Source organism: Engraulis encrasicolus, chromosome 14, assembly GCF_034702125.1.
Source record: "Engraulis encrasicolus isolate BLACKSEA-1 chromosome 14, IST_EnEncr_1.0, whole genome shotgun sequence".
Classification (NCBI taxonomy): domain Eukaryota; kingdom Metazoa; phylum Chordata; class Actinopteri; order Clupeiformes; family Engraulidae; genus Engraulis; species Engraulis encrasicolus.
In genome coordinates, this window is record NC_085870.1 from 29,441,986 (window position 1) to 29,449,294 (window position 7,309).

Consider the following 7,309-nt stretch of genomic DNA (forward strand, 5'->3'; position numbering starts at 1 on the left):
CCCCCTCCTCCTCTCGTTCACTGAACTAGTTCGCTCGTCATTCACCCCTTGCTCTCCTGCATTGTGGCGTGACGTAATCAAAATGAACGACTGAACGAACTGTGAACGAACGAATTCTTCAGCAGAACTGAACGAAGAGAACGAACTGGCGCAAAAGAATCGCCATGCCCTTCACTAGCGGCGAGTCCTGTTGTTGCTAGGCAACGAAAGTTTGGTTACTGCAGAACATAAGCGTCTCAATTAGTATACTTCTGTACTTCAAGCACACTCGTTCTAGTTGTACGCTGCCCGCTCTGCTTGCAGTATGGCTCAGAGACGCTGACGTTGTTTAATTGAGTACCCTGACACACAAGGGTGGAGTTTGAGACGCACCACACAGTGCTTTCGCACGCAGGCAGCAACCAGGGTAACTTTCAAGGTGAGCTAAAATGGTCTTGATGTTGATTTCATCCACCTTCAATCGTCGAATTACTTTAGCCTTATGCAAACATGTTTTATGAGTTAGTGTTAGGTTTTTGTTTGTTCTGGAAATGAAACGGCATACAGAAGTACCTTTACAATGGAAACCACTAGCTAGCTCTGCCCACCATGTTTTCAATGACTGAAGCTAGGTGCTAGCTAGAGTTTGCCTTTGTAAATCAGCAACGATGTCAGCCTGAGGAAGATTTACAACGTGCATTTAACATGGTACTGCATTTCAGAAGCAAATTTAGCGATGGTGAATTGATAACATAAAAAAATAAACGTGGTGAAACCGGTCTTGCAGTTGACTTCTCTGTTTGTTTGTTTTTGTGTTCACAGGACTTCCTCTGGATGGTGGCAGATTGACAACCTCACATCAGTGAACATGAATCTCATAACTGATTGGAAAAATAAATAAAGTTTTGCACACAATGTGTTTGTCTGTGTACTTGAATCACTTCATAGTAGGCTAGTCTATATTGTATTAAAAATGATAATAACTAAGTAATTGAGTGGAAATAAGAAATAAGACATTTTAAGACCATGAAAATATGTAATTTCCATAAAATTGAGTGGAATAGGTGATAATGCATTTTACGGCCCTGATTCTATCTTATTTCCATATAACTACTCAATTGTTTACAAGGTAATTAAGCAGAAATAATACAAGGATGCTTGGGTGGTCGTTTCTATGCAATAACATAGGAAGAGGAAATATTGCACATTACGGCCCTGATGTCGCCTAATTAGTATGAAACTACTTCGGCTGATACCGTTTAGTTACTGGCATACCTACCACCTAACTACTATGATGACACAGTAGCTGTTTCCATTAGCCTACTATTAACTAGAAACTACAGCATAATTGCACTGGAAACTGTATGGTTATTTTTGCTCTTATTAATGAGAAATTATAGTGTAATTGCACTGGAAACCATATGGTTATTTTGCTGTTATTACTAATAACAAGCAGTTATTACCATAAAATTAGACTGAAATTACTGAGAAATTAGTATGAAATTAACACCTTATTAGCGATCCGTAAAGTAAAGTGTTACCGACTTTCCTCCTACATAAACAGGTCACTGATCAGAGAGGCGAAGTTAGCTGATGAGGCAGCCGTTACGAACGGCACTAACGAGTGCGCCGTCTTGCGCATTTGATGTTACGGCGATTCTTGCGATTCTATGGCGGGAGTTACGTTCATCACGTTAGCGCTTAGCTTACGCATGCTATTTGAACGGTGAATGATCGTCAGACGGCGGAATCGTAAAATAGGCTATAAATAGATCTAGCGACAGCATATTTAGATACTACAATGTTGATTTATGCATTCGATTTTCAATATCTACATACATAAGTGTCAGTAGCTTGGGTAGTAGCCATGTTTGTTTTTCAGGTTTCCGGTTGAGAGGGAGGTGGCGCACAGCATGTTGGGTACCAAGGCAGCGAAGTCAGCATCTGATGTATCCTCGAAATATCCTCGTTACGCCCACAAATGCAGTCAACTGTCGAGAGAGGAAATAAAGCAATTTTTCGTTTCGATCCACACTTCATGACTCGATGTCCAGTTAGCTCACTGGAAGGACAGCTGCCTTCCCCGTTTCGAATCGGGCCCTAGACATCATCCTCCATACCGACGCGTGTCTAATGCCAGTAGAACGCGTCTCATCCAATCAGATATCGCAAAATAAATTGACCGGATCTAACTATTGTATAATGACAGCTGAGGATTGTGGATATGGTTACATTACGCGCTGCTAGACATCATGGATTTAAATAGCCTACTTGTTTGTTTAGGCTATCTGAAGCACGTCATGCTTCTGCATCAGCCTACATGTAGGCTCTGTCTCCAGTGCAGATTTCAGTGTAATCCCGTTAAGATCCTCTCCTTTCTAAGCACGATATGAGCACAAAAAAAAACTTTCGTGTAGTTGTGTAGCACAATAGGCTATAGGCCTATTTCATACGAAGTCATGACCACGATTGCATGAACTTGATTAAATTAGATTTAAAATTATACACGAGGTCATGTCTAAACTCAAGCAGTAGGCCTACGTCTTTCATAGTGAATTTAAATAATTTGGTTGGACATTTAAACAAACAAAAAAAACCCTAAGCCAGCCACACAAGTTTTAATCATTGTGCCGTCGTGTCATGTCGCTCAACCTTCTTGCATGAATCAGGTGGCTCTGTCTGCAGGCACTTGCTTTTGTTCACAGTATTTCTCACGTCTATGCCATCTGAAATATCAAAAACTTTTTGTATTTAGTGCAGAGACCATGGCAACATAAAGTTATCATATTAAGTTGCCCAGGGCGGCCGGTTTTGTAAAATTGTGCGTCATGCTGCTGTTAAACGTTGCCTGGTTGTTTCTCTGACCGGAGTTCTCCCAGCGTCAGCGGAGCAAATTAATTTAGGAAACGTGATTGGTTGATTCTGCGCTGGTGTTCGATGATTGACAGTTTGGCCATGCCTTTTTAGGAGACCAGAAGTGCTTGGTTGGTGAAACAATCCATCCTATTGTTGACGTCACCAGCTGGCTATCTTTTTTAGAATAGAGAATCTTTGGTCATAGGCTATTTAAAGGGACACTGTGCAGGAAATGGTCAAAAAAGGTACTGCAACTATGCTGCTCATTGAAACTGGGCTGCCTATTGCCAAATTTGATCTTTACATGAAAGTTTTCTAAGTAATAAACAAATATTTTCTAGTGTGGTGAAAGTACAGTCATTTGTGCAGCTAAAAATGGCTATTTTTGGAAATTCCAAATGGCGGACCATGGAGAAGATCCCCCTTTTCATGTATGAAAAGTGCCATTTTTCCAGTCATAGTGAATACTTAGAATTTGATGGTGGTGGTAAGTATTCATGAAAAAGGTAACATTAGTGAATGGGCAGCATGAATTCTGGAAATAAACAACTAAAAATCTCACACTGTGTCCCTTTAAGATTGTTGCTCTGCACACGAGCTGGATCTGTGGGATTAGCCAACCTCAGTTAAAAAAATGTAAATCTGTTGATTCTGCCAAACCCTCCATCGCAACATCTGAGGGCCTCTTTTTCCTCTCATCCTCATGCTCATGCTCATCTCTCCTTTCTGTGCTTTCTCAGTCTTCCCTGAAATCATCTGACTTTTGCTCTGGCTCTCTGAACACAGCTGATGCCCTAAACTCGTCATCTGTGTAATTACATAATTACCAGTACAAATTATTATTATTATTATTATTATTATTATTATTATTATTATTATGGTATTATTTTTAGTAGGCCTAGTAGTAGTAGAATTATTATTGTCATAATTGGGCCTATTATTAATATTTTATATAAAATTATATTTTATATAAAATATAAATAATATTTTATTTAATTATAGTATCTTGACTATGTGTACAGTATGATATAGTGTGCTAGTTTTTAAACACGTAGGCCTACCTATTAATCATACATCAGAGATGATCAGCCTTGTGCCTACCTGCCCTAAATGTCTCCTGTCCTGATCCACATTTTCCTCAAGTGTGGTTTGTGGCTGCTCCTCATCTTAAATGAAATGAAATTATAAGAAAATGCCTTGCTAGTTTTTAAACCTGAAGCCTATCAGTCAGGGATGATCAGCCTGTACATGTCTCCTCCTCATGTGCAGAGGTTTTGTGGACATTGACAGTGGAAACAGTTGGGTCAGAGAATATCAGCATAAGAAAAAGCTCTTTCCTAGCGGTCTGAAGATCAGACCTCTACAATTGTGCTTTATGTCCATCATCAGGGGTGAATTAATGACCGGGCCTGCTGGGCCCAGGCCCAGGGGCCAGAGGTCCCAAGGGGCCAGGGCGACCTGGCCCCATGGCAGCCACTGAAACTGCCCTTCAAAAATATCTTTGCAAATAAGAATAAGTCTTTAAAAATACATATCAGAAATCAACCTATATTGAATAAAACAACATAACAACAAAGACCTAACTCAGATGGCATCACTGTTGGAGCCAAAAAAAAAATACAGGGCGTATGCTCCATTTACACCTACGCTGGGCGTAGCGTACCGTATGTCCCATTTACACCTATGCTAGGCCTAGCATACCGCATGTCCCATTTACACCTACGCTAGGCCTAGCGTATGTCCCATTTACACGCTAGCCCTAGCCCATTTACACCTAAACTAGGGCGAGCGCATGTCCCATTTACACTTATGCTAGGCCTATGCTAAAGTGAAGCACATAAAAACGTGAAGTAAATTGCATTTAATAGCTAAGATGCTTAAACCTTAAACCTTGTTCATTGCGCTATGTAGCATCCAGCATATGGGTTAAACTTTCTTCAAATGCAATATAATACAAAAATTAAACATGGAATAAAAGTAATGGTTCATCATAAATAACTATGTAATTTCTGAGATTAATCAGGATTTTAAAAAGCATTGTTTGACAGCCCTATAAATGATATTAAATTATGTATTAGCTGTAATAATGGATAAAATTAATTTACCATGATAGATTCGATAGAGGAGGAAGGACACGATGGACACTTTTCTATCATGACAAAAAATATATTGTCATACAGATCGTCCAGCATTCAGGGCTGCAAGGGCACTCCATAGTTAACAAGACTGTTTGAAAAGTGGTCTGGATGTACATGTATTTCTAGGCCCACTGGAGTCGTTTCTGCTTGTGAGCATTGGTTAAAGATGGCTGAATAGAGGGTTTATGCATAGCTGCGTAGCTAGGCCTACATGTTTGTGGGACTCAAATAGCAGTTTCAAATTTTACCTTTTTCACCTGTTTTCTGCTTCGTAATGGTATTCTAGCATGTTCTCTTATTCTGATCTGACAGAAACCTTTCTTAACCCCTAAAGACATGTCATTATAAATTAGCTGTCACCAGAATCTGTGCCTTCATCTGCACAAACCTGTGTGTGCTCTGAATCTGCTAGTAAGGTAACTTGAACTGTGCGAGTAGGCCTACATTTATTTTGATCTATTTATTTTATTTATTTATTTTACCTAAATACTGCTATCATTGGAAGGTTAATTCAAAAACTTACAAATACAGTATCTTGATTTTTTTTAGGGAAATCAGTGAAAATGTCATTTGCATAATAATTTGGAACGTAGGCTATTGTAGAGCATGTCCATCATTCATCTTGATAAAACGTCATGTCATCATCTGCATGTAACTTAGTTAGGTAGGTTAGCCTTCCACAAAACCTGAGCCATGTAAAACGTTGACTGCAAGCTAGCTGGCTGTCAGGTTTTTCCCCCCAACGCTAGCCTATCTGAACGTGGCACATCCAGGTGTCAGATTATTTAGGATCACTAAACGTAAACTCGACATCGGATTTAAGAAACGTTAATTGTGATCATGTAGCCTATATTTTAATAGGGCCTACTGTGTAGGCTGCTATGATCACCTCAGGCCGTCAGGGCAGTCGCTCTAGGCTACACTCCCACGGCATCTTCTAAATATTTTTTGTCGCTGCCCGGTCGCATGCATTCTTGCACACACACACACACCCCTCCGAGCAGCGCGTGCCCGCCTCACTACGTGCACGCGGCCCCTCCATTTGCCAATCTCTCGAGGTGTCAGGTGAATCTGAATCTGACTCTGAAACTCTCCCTCCCCCCGGCTGAGTTGTTGCGTGCCCGCGCTCGTGCCCATTCTCGACAGGCCTGGTGAATTTGTATGACTGACTCTGAAGACTTTGTGTAAGGGGCTACACCAAAAACAAATGAAATATGAAATGATAATTGCCATATTATTTTCCCCCTCCCTTGGAAGGGCAATATCAGCCAAGGTGGGCAAAAGGGCAGTTGCCCGGGCACCTTGGGCAACTATGCACGTGCCTGATAGGCAGACAAGGCTGTCGCCTAGGGCACCAAATGTCTTGGGGGCACTTGAATATCCCACAGAATTAGAATGTGAAGAGTAATAGAACATTGAATTTTAAGTTGACACTGATTAGCCATTCAGCTTTTCAACATTGCACAGAAGGACACACAAAGAGAGATCATCATAGGGGACTGGACGGCATAAACAGATCCCACTCCTGCACACTCTTTTTTACCTGGACTCTCTACCCTTCGACTCCTTTTCAGCGGAATGCACAGCTGCGTGTGTGTGTGTGTGCGTGTGTGTATGTGTGTGTGTGTGTGTGTAGAGACTCAGTTGGCGATGTGTGTAACCCCCCGGACTACTGTTACTCCTGGACTATGTACACTTTATTTTTGGTGTGTGTGTGTGTGTGTGTGTGTGTGTGTGTGTGTGTGTGTGTGTGTGTGTGTGTGTGTGTGTGTGTGTGTGTGGGTGTGTGTGTGGAGTGACACAGGGGGTGACTTGTGTTTAACCCCCCATCTCTTTTTCTAAGGAATACAATGGACATTGTACTAGGCAGAGAGAGATGTGGACACTCCTGGACACTTTATGGCCACCTTGTCTTTGGCTACTCTGTGCCACTTGGCTAAGGCACATGTGAACACTGTGGACACTTTACACTTTATATTTGTGTGTGTGTGTGTGTGTATGTGTGTGTGTGTGTGTGTGTGTTTGTGTGTGTGTGTGTGTGTGTGTGTGTGTGTGTGTGTGTGTGGTGTGTGTGTGTGTGTGTGTGTGTGTGTGTGTGTGTGTGTGGGTGTGTGTGTGTGTGTGTGTGTGTGTTGTGTGAGAGAGAGAGAGATGCCTTGGCAATAAGTATGCAACAGTGAGCTATATATGATTTATTTTATGTGTAAATATGTGTGTTATGTCTTGTGGACAATGTCTTTATGTCTTTATTTATGTGTGTATGCTACTTGACACCTTAATTTCCCCCTGGGATCAATAAACGATACTCTACTCTACTTACTCTACTTATCTTCCAT

At 41.1% G+C, this 7,309-nt stretch overlaps 1 long non-coding RNA gene across 1 annotated transcript; it reads left to right on the plus strand.

The window, feature by feature from the left end:
* Positions 1-230: 230 nt before the first annotated feature.
* Positions 231-894, plus strand: LOC134463233 (uncharacterized). The gene is made up of 2 exons (XR_010037686.1): positions 231-418; positions 802-894. It is a non-coding gene; the product is annotated as an uncharacterized LOC134463233 (long non-coding RNA).
* Positions 895-7,309: the final 6,415 nt, after the last annotated feature.